The sequence below is a fragment of the Aquarana catesbeiana genome, linkage group LG10, assembly GCF_042186555.1.
Source record: "Aquarana catesbeiana isolate 2022-GZ linkage group LG10, ASM4218655v1, whole genome shotgun sequence".
NCBI classification, from domain to species: domain Eukaryota; kingdom Metazoa; phylum Chordata; class Amphibia; order Anura; family Ranidae; genus Aquarana; species Aquarana catesbeiana.
Window position 1 is genome coordinate 233846094 of NC_133333.1, and position 10090 is coordinate 233856183.

A 10090-nucleotide genomic window follows, 5' to 3' on the forward strand; every position below is an offset into this window, starting at 1 on the left:
TTCATTGTCTTTATATATATATTTCTTGATTTATTATTTATTATTCATATATTATTATATTGGATATACCACTAGTATTTTACCCAATGTGTTTTTTTTCAGCACATTATGCATGATTGATTTTTTTTGCAAATAATATTTTTATAGATATTTTGAATTAATTGATTGGTATATTACACTTTAGCACAGCGTCATTTTTCTTTATTGTATTGATTGCACTATATATGAGACGTGATCTACGCATGCAGCTAGGTGGGGATATTCTTTAGACATAAGATCATTGTGGCTCGCAGGATTTTTCCCTTTTTGTACATTTTTTAAAGCCAGTATAAAGGAATAGTAGTGGTAAAAAAAGCACTTGTGGATTTAATTAACCTTTTTTTTTGTTTATTCTGCTTTAAGGGGGTGTGGCAGGGGGCTTGTCCTATGCCTACATACGTTTGCTAGTAGGTGTCCCTCATTCCCATCTCAAAATGTTGGGAGGTATGGTATCACCAATCTCATTTATGCTTTTCATGGAAGACTTAAATCTAGGCATGTCTAGCAGTTCCTGTCCTGTAATAGAAACTGGTGCTCCCAGATTATCAGGTTACTAACATAAGGCAATGGGGTGGACTGGTGCACTCCAGCAGCAACAATTGTGTAAAAATCTAGTCCACCGCACAGTCCACGCTCCCTTGTCTGCTTCTAATGCCCCGTACACACGGTTGGGTTTTCCGACGGGAAATGTTGGATGTGAGCTTGTTGGCTGAAAGTCCGACCGTGTGTATGCTCTATCGAACATTTGTTGGCGGACTTTCCGCCAACAAATGTTGGCTAGCAGGTTCTCAAATTTTCCGCCAACAAAACTTTGTTGTCAGACTTTCCGATCCTGTGTATACAAGTCCGTCGCACAAAAGTTTACACATGCTCGGAATCAAGTACAAGCCGGAAGCGCTCGGTCTTGTAAAACTAGCGTTCATAATGGAGATATCGCATGACTATTGAACTTCCTTTTTATCGGCTCGTCGTACGTCTTGTACGTCACCACGATCCCACGTTCGTAATTGTTGGCCAACATTTGTGTAACCGTGTGTATGCAAGACAAGTTGGAGCCAACAACCTTCGAACAAAAATCCACGGTTTTGTTGTCGGAAAGTCCGATCGTGTGTACAAGGCATAAGGCTTCCTTTTTAGTTACGATTGGAGTGTACCTTTAATCTCAGCAGGAGTGTAGAAACCATAATGTAATTGTCTCTTACCTGATAAATGTCCTGAAGACATAGCCGGCAGAGCTATTTATGAAGTCACACTTTTCTGGGCCAGTAGCAATATGTTTTGCACAGCTGTGACCTTCTTCTTTAATCTAACAGATTAAACTCTCATTCGGGCTTTGATCATTTTTATAATTAATGTTCCCCTCCGCCGGATGATGTATGGCGCATCCGTTCCTTATGCAAATCTATTAATTTATTCCCCGCTGTCATTACCCTCGGCAGTCCTCCTCTCCTGGCATCCATATTTGCTGTGTGTTTTTTTTTTGCTCCTTGTTCCTGGCGGGACTTCAGTGGCATCGATATACACCATTTATAGGTTGGGTTGCTTTAGGGTGTTATTTATTTATTACACGTGTTTATGTAGAGCCAGCAATTTACGCAATGTTTCACATCAATCTATGCCCTCAAGGAGTTTACAATCTAAGGTTCCTATCTCACATACTAGGGCCAATTTAGACAGGAGCCAATTAACCTACCAGCATGGTTTTGGAGGTTGGGAGGAAACCCATGCCAGCACAGGGAGAACAAGCAAACTCCATTCAGATAGTGTCCCCACCGAGATTCCAATCAGGGACCTCTGTGCTCCAGGGCAGAAGTGCTAACCACTAAGCTGCTGTTATTATTAGTATGATATATGGATTTAATAATCCCATCTCAATAAATATTTAATTCAGCAGTTTCATTCAGCAGGTTGTGTGGTTATATCTATGGCTTCTCCATAACTCACCAGTGTAACATTTCCAATGGGACACTCTTGGCTATTTGTCCTCTCCTCGTCAATGGTTAGTTCAACTGGCTACCATGCTTTTCCAGCATCATTAGTAAAGCTGGCTCGCTTCACGGCCTTTTGGCTAAGATCAAGTGTAGTATTTGTTCTTATCAGTTGCCAGGAGGTGGCGCTTGCTTCCGTTCCTGATCTACGGCGAGGTGGTATCAGGGATAGCGGTGGCTATGCAAAACCTGCTGGTGTAAAGGTAACGTGGAGTGGTTCGTAGCCGAAAGTGAAGCCTTCTGATGGGGATGGAGAACCATTGTGTCTGGCCATAGGGTCAGGGCCCTGGCCTTCTGGCCTAGATTGGGGTAGCTCTAGCTCCGGTCAGTTTTTTGGGAGAGAACACTAGCTCCCCTTTCCCACCGGGGGAGCGGTTAGTATTTCCCGAATGTAATTAGGTAGGAGGGATGGGAGCGATGATGAGGCCTGATGGTAAAGGGCTCTCACCAAGCTTCCAGAACTTCAGGCCTTCCTGGCTGGGGTGGGGGCTGCTGTGGTCTGGGTTGGTGGTCAGGGTTTCATGAAAAGCCAGTGGTGAATGTGCCCCTGAAGTGGCAGTGTACAGGCACAATTTTCCCCTAGAGTCGCAGTGTACAGGCACATGATTTATGGCACTATGGTCACCACAACACACATTTTCGCACCTGCCTCTAGGGCCGAACCTTTTGGCTAGGACCAGGGGAAATTTTTATTCCTGGGGCTGGCCATTGAATTACACAATGGTCACTTTTCACTCTCTCCCACTTCCTTCTCCCCCGCTTTCTTTTTATTTATTCCCCATTGTTTGTCACTTTTTTGTATTTTTTTTTGTTTGGTGTTGTCACAGTTTGTCACAGTGTGATGAGTAGGGCGTGGGTCCTCGGGCCTACTCTTAAAAGTCTTGGGAGGGGGTGGACATAGGCCTTCTGGTTCACCCTCTCTCATGGGGTCTCCCTTCGGGGGAGTCCCACCTAGTACTTGGGTGGGTCTGTTTCGGCAGACCTTCCAGAGAACGGGGGTCCATCTGGTTTCGGCCAGATGGTCCCATGTGAATTACCTCAGTCCCCGTCTGGAGCCTAACGCCCCGGGGGATCAGAGTAAGGTCCTTCCCTAGTGGAGGATCAGTGTAACACCCATTGCATGTTTTTGTGATTCACTCTTTATGTGTGTGCACTTTTTTTGGCACTCGGGTGGAAGTTTTTGGCTGTGTTTTGCACGCCACTGGCTTTTGAAAAAAAAATTAGTAAAGCTGGCTATACATGATTAATTTTTTTGGTTCAACCAGCAGGTTGATTTAAAAAAAAAAATGAGCTATTGCGTTCTGCCGGTGGGCAGACTTCCACACCAGCAGAATACAATGATCGGTGTTTTCGGCTTTAGCTGGCACCACTGGTACTTCAGGAAGAACCCAACAGGCTGGTTGTACACAAGTCAATCAATAAATTGACATGTGTACAAACAGCTAGCCCTGCTGAACCAGTCGAATTTCGGTCCATGTATGTCTGGCTTAAGCAGTCAGATTGCATCTGATAAGCACCCCAAATGTGGCTCCAATACTTATGGAATTGCTGACAACTAGGCAGATCTGGCACGCTCACTCCCTTGTCATCTGCTTGTTCCAACAAATTAATTATCAAAGCTGGGGAATTAGTATGAAGCAGGCAACTGACATATTGAGAAGGAGGTCAGCCCACCAACGTGCTGCCATATACACTCACCAGCTGCTTTATTAGGTACATCTTGCAAGTACCACTTTTTGCCTTCAGAACTGCTTTCATTCTTCATAGCATAGATTCACAAAGTGTTGGAAACATTCCCCAGAGATCTGGGTCCATAGTGACATGATAGCATCATTCAAGAAACCAGTGGTGAGATGATTTGAGCTTTGTGACATGGTGCATTATCCTGCTGGAAGGAGCCATCAGAAGATGGGTACACTGAAGTCATAAAGGGATGGACATGGTCAGCAACAATACTCAGGTACGCCATAGCATTTAAATGATGCTCAGTTGGTATTAAGGAGCCCAAAGTTTGCCAAGAAAATATCCCCCACACCATTACACCACCACCAGCCTGAACCATTGATACAAGGCAGGATGGATCAAAGCTTTGATGTTGTTTATGCCAAATTCTGACCCTTCCATCTGAACCAAGTCGAAATCAAGACTCATCAGACCAGGCAACGTTTTTCGAATCTTCTATTCTTCCATCTGCTTCAAGGTTGGATGTGTTGTACATTCAAAGATGGTACTCTGCATACCTTGGGTGTAACGAGTGGTTATTTGAGTTACTGTTGCTTTTAAATCATTTGGAACCAGTCTCCCCATTCTCCTCTGACTTCTGAAATCAACAAGGCATTTTCATCCACACAACTGCCGCTCACTGGATATTTTCTCTTTTTTGGACCATTCTCTGTAAATTCTATAGATGGTTGTGCCTGAAAATCCCAGTAGATCAGTAGATTGATCCCAGTAGATTGAAATATTCAGACCAGCCCATCTGGCACCAACAACCCTGCCACGTTCAAAGTCACTTAAATCCCCTTTCTTCCCCATTCTGATTTTCGGTTTAAACTTCAGCAAGTCGTCTTTCCCACATCTAGATGTTTAAATGCATGGAGTTGCTGCCATGTGATTGGCTGATTAGCAATTTGTGTTACCAAGCAATTGAACAGGAGTACCTAATAAAGTAGCCGGTGAGTGTATATGCACACTGCTGGCAGGAAGGAGTTAAAGTGCAGTAGAGCTAAACCCAATCCATAACATATACAAGCTATAACATGTTAGCAACATTTCAAAAGTTGTTTCTCAATGTTTTGTTAAATTAGCATCTTTTGTTAAAATACTGTAATACCCTTGATCCTGCCAAAGGTCCTTGTAAAGGCACTTCTTGGTATTGAATACAAACTGTCTCCCAGTTGGGCTCATGCTCTCCACCTAGAGACTACAGGCAACCGGTTTGACACCCATTGCACAGAAATGGTCCATTGTTGTACACAAGCTATTACTGCAAAACTGACCCAAAGAAAAAAACATGAAAGTATAAATTGCTTGTAAATGACAGCCTCGGGCACTTTACTTTTGTTAGTAAACAATGCGGTCAAGGATTCCCCACATCTATACTAGACCCTTATCCTACACGAGGGTCTGTAATAGATGCTAATAAAGGACCCTCAAAAAGCCAAGCTAGGTATGGGGTTCCCCCCAAAAATATATACCAGACCCTGATCCTTGATCAGGATCTAGTTTTGATGTCAAAGGTGACCTCATGCAAAAAAAACCCAGCATGGAGCCTCCCATGTTTAATACCAGACTCCTAGGATATGTTATGGATTTTAAAGGGAAACCCAATGCATACCAGACCCTCAATAAAGATAAGGGCCCAGAACCATTTCAGGCCGTATGCACAACATCGGAAGGGTACCTTGCCAGAGAGGACCCCACCCCTAGGCAAAGCATGATGAGGACAACAAGAGTCTTTTTCCCACAACCCTGGTTGTGGGGATCTGCAGGTGAAGGGCTTATTAGAATCTAGAAGTTTCCTTCAAAATAAGGGGTCCCCCAAATACCGCACCCCCCATGAATAAGAAAGTATTTCACAGTGACCCTACTCACAAAAAAATGTAAATAGTATACATTTTTTGACAAGTTCTTTATTACAAATTTTTAAAAAGTTCAAAGATGTAAGGCCATCATCAGTTATGTCACGCAGATCTTGATGAATGGCACCAACTGACCTACCAAAAGAAAAAAAATCCACCAACACGTCCAATCCCACTGCAAATAACAGCTCTAAGGCCCCACCTCTAAATATAAAGAAAGGGGTGGGTCTCCCAGATGATGCCATTGACCACATATGAACATAACCATAATTGATCAAAGATGTCATGGGGGGGTTCCAAACCGGCAGCTCAGCCCTACTCTTGACCATGCTAACCTCTGCTCCGGAGATCTCTGGGTGGTGGCTATTGCTGGCTGTCCCTCAGGGCTGGTACAGCTGGTGGGTACTGCTGGCTGGTACTGCTGGTGGGTACTGCTGGCTGGTACTGCTGGTGGGTACTGCTGGTGGGTACTGCTGGCTGGTACTGCTGGTGGGTACTGCTGGCTGGTACTGCTGATGGGTACTGCTCATGGATTCCGAACCGGCAGCTCAGCCCTACTCTTGACCATGCAAACCCCTGCCCCGAAGATCTCAGTAGATAGTCCTAGATCAAGTACTGTACATTGTAACTGCTTGAGAACACTTTTTTTTTACTAAGTAACCTATTTAATTGAAAAAAAAAAAAAGTCAGGATCCCAGTTGATGTTGAAGGTTTTTCATCAGTGGCATAGCTAAACCTTACTAGAGCTTCACTAATCCTGTAAAACCTTTGTACGCCCAGTCTTCCATTTCTTATATCTCTCATATTTCATATTTTGACATGATTTCTCATATTTCATATAATATTGCATTTCATTGAAAAGCACTTTATAAGCTCTGGGCTATCAGAGAGTTCTGATGGAAAAAATAATTTTGAGAATAGCCAGTATTTTGTTCAGGATTACTTGACATCCCACCAAAGGCTAATTCATTTTGTACTTGGTGATCAATACCTCCTTGTCAAGGCACAGAAATGAGACTTGGGGACCGGCACTCCACTCCCCGCCATTAATGGCTTTGACCTTTCTTCTCAAATTGCGTGACCTCCCCGAGCGGCCGCACGTCATTTTCCACAGCTCAAGAAAGAGAGAGAGAAAAAGGCAAAATTATATTTTTTAAGAAGTAATAAAGATAGGGCCGTGATGATTTTTCCTGACGCTACGCTGTCAGATTTTAATTAAAAAAACATTTAATTTAATTTAGATCGGTAAGAGGAGAAGGAGCCGACGGCGTTCCTGGCGGTAGATAAAACGCGCATTAATAGGAGCGGGGTCCGGCTGCGAAATCCACAGCGGCAATTTATGTAATTGTACCAAACGGGGTGGCAAAAGGGCTGAAACAGAAAAATGGCTTGTAAAGAGCAATTTCTATCTTCTCCACGGAGTAAGATGATGAAAATGGTAGCGGTAACCGCTCTTTTCATTATCGCGCTGGTTATCAGCACACGTTGAGGAATTGGTATTGGGTGTTTTCTCAGAAAAGCTATCCGCTGGAAATTGATTGCAACTAATTTTCAGAGACATGCAACTGCTGCTGTATAAATGACCTGGATTGTACCGATTACAGATAACGAATTACAATAGAGCCTTTTGAATGAACTGCGCTCCCAAACCCCTTGTGGAAATTGTTCTCAGCTCAAAGTAGAGAAACTCCAGCGCTGGTGTAAAATCTTTAGTGTAGCCCAGTGTTTCTCAACTCCAGTCCTCAAGGCGCCCCAACAGGTCATGTTTTCAGGATTTCCTTCAGCTGAAACAGCTGTGGTAATTACTAAGGCAGTGAAACTGACCAAATCACCTGTGCAAAATAATGGAAAGCCTGGAAACATGACCTGTTGGGGCGCCTTGAGGACTGGAGTTGAGAAACACTGGTGTAGCCAATAGGCACACAACAGAACCCCACCCTGCCCCTTTACCCTGGTATATGCTTATTTTTGATAAATTGGTTAAATACTTCAAGTGGGAAGGTCCTAGATGAGACTTTGTTGTTGGCTTATTGGGAACAATAACCACTTAATGATCGTCCTATAGCAGATTTATTGCTACAGGGCAGCTGTTCTGTGCAGAATCACGTATATATACGCGATTCTGCACTGCCACCTAAGGGGCGAACCGCTTCTGCTGTGATTAGTCACAGCAGAGGCCGATCAGCGGGTGAATGTAAACAAGGCAGAGCTCCTTTCTGACAGCGGGGATGCAATGGATTTTCTTTCCTTGCAAAGCAAATCCATCACATCCTTTAGTAAAAGCACCTTTACCAACAAAGTACACAAAACACTGGCTAGGCACACCTTTAATCCTTTGATCGCCCTAGATGTCTAACCCCTTCCCAGCCAGTGTCATTAGTACCAGGTCCATCTTTAATATCGATTGGACCCTGGGCAAACGTTTTCTTGGAACGTCCCGAATCCACTTATCAACTACAGTGGCAGCTCGTCCATTAAGGGCACACGGGTATCGCCCCCCCCTCCCCCATCCATGCGTCCAGCCCCTTTTAGGACGCCAGATGCATGGATTCCAGTGGAGGGTGGTGTTTTTTTGAAGCACCTGATTAGAAGCAGAGGCTTTAATGGGCTTCAAAATAAGGTGGGCTCCGGCCGCAGAGAATGTGAACCAAGCCCACCCAGGTGTGTTACAACGAACACTGATCCTCCTCCTGACCAATCAGGAAGAGGTTCTTGAAACCCGTCACCCAATAGGCTGAAAGGACAGGCAATTATATTGGACACCTAGGAGGAGGGGAGGAGACGCATGGCCGTCGTGATAGAGGAAAGGACACGGGAGCCGCTGCCTCGCTGCCGATGCCTGCCACCTAGATGGGGTAAGTGCCGGACAGAAAGGCAGACAATGGGTGTGGGGGGGTGATTGTTTGCCGCCCCCCCAAAAAAAAAACAAACACCAGCCACCACTAATCAACAATATTTGGGCAGTGCAGGCTCAAGGGGCAGCTCCTTTGGGCCCCACAACATTGACTGCGTTAAAGACAGCCCTGACTAGTACAGTGACGGTGCATATTTTTTGCACTGATCACTGTATTAGTGTCACTGGTTCCCACACAGTGTCACTTAGTGTCCAATTGTCCATCACAATATCGCAGTACCGCTATAAGTGACTGATCGATATCATTACTAGTATAAAAAATAGTTTGTAGACGCAATAACTTTTGTGCACACCAATCCATATATATACGCTTATTGGGATTTTTTTTACCAAAAAATATGTAGCAAAATACGTATTGGCCTAAATTTATTAAGAATTTATATTTTTATATATTTTTTTATTGGATATGTTTTACAGCAGAAAGTAAATTATATATATATATATATATATATATATATATATATATATATATATATATATATATATATATATATATATATATATATATATATATATATATATTTTTTTTTTTTTTTAATTTCTGCCTTTTTTTGTTTATGGCGCAAAAAATAAAAAACGCAGAGGTGATCAAATGCCACCAAAAGAAAGCTCTATTTGTGGGAAAAAAATTACATAAATATTGTTTATGTACAGCGTTGCATGGAGGTAAAAAAAACTTTAAACTTTCTCAACCACTTTAAAGCTGAACTCATGTACAAAAATGTAATTTATATATTGTCCTCAATAGCCACAAATAATATTAATCCACTGTGTTTGCATCATATGACTTTATATGACTTTTAATGCTTGATGAACGTTCTCTTAATTTCTCCTACTTAGCATCTCTAAACCATTTACAGTTGTCCTGGAGTAATGGGAGAGACTAGAAAGAACAGCAACCCCTCACAGTACTGTAACACTATAGCCGCCTGGGTCATTTTTATTTAAAAGGGAGGATCGGGCAGAAAAAAAAAAAAGGCAATTGGAGCCATGAGTCTGTTTTAACCATTGGAACTCCAGGCCATTTATAAAGAGCCTATGGGGGGGAAGTGGTTAAAAAAAAAAAAAAGGAATTCCTCTTAGAAAATCATAAATTTGATTAGATAAATGGAAATTAAAAATTAAATGTATAATATTTTCTAAATAAAAAAAAATAAATAAAAAAATCAATAAATAAAGAATGTCTTTATTCACAACAACATGAACTACACAATGGAGTTTTCCAGCAGGCTTTGAGGGACCAGAGCAGCATTTTTTGGTGCAGGTGTCAGGAAAGATAAGAATGGACACACTCTTCATAGATATGTGCCTGCATTAAAGGAAGCAGGAGGAGTTCCAATGTTTTTGACAAAAGACAAAAGGTTGGGGGGGGGGGGGGTGTGAACCACAGCAGCACCTAGATTAACCATTTCAGCCCTGGAAGATTTGGCTGCTCAATGACCAGGCCATTTTTTGCGATTTGGAACTGCGTCGTTTGAACTGACAATTACGTGGTCGAGCGACGCTGCACCCAAACAAAATTGACGTCCTTTTTTTCCCCACCAATAGAGCTTTCTTTTAGAGGTATT

The 10090-nt window shown here is 42.8% G+C and overlaps 1 pseudogene; it reads left to right on the forward strand.

The window, feature by feature from the left end:
* The first annotated feature begins 2087 nt into the window (after nucleotides 1–2087).
* On the forward strand, nucleotides 2088–2221 carry LOC141111524 (U2 spliceosomal RNA; annotated as a pseudogene).
* Nucleotides 2222–10090: the final 7869 nt, after the last annotated feature.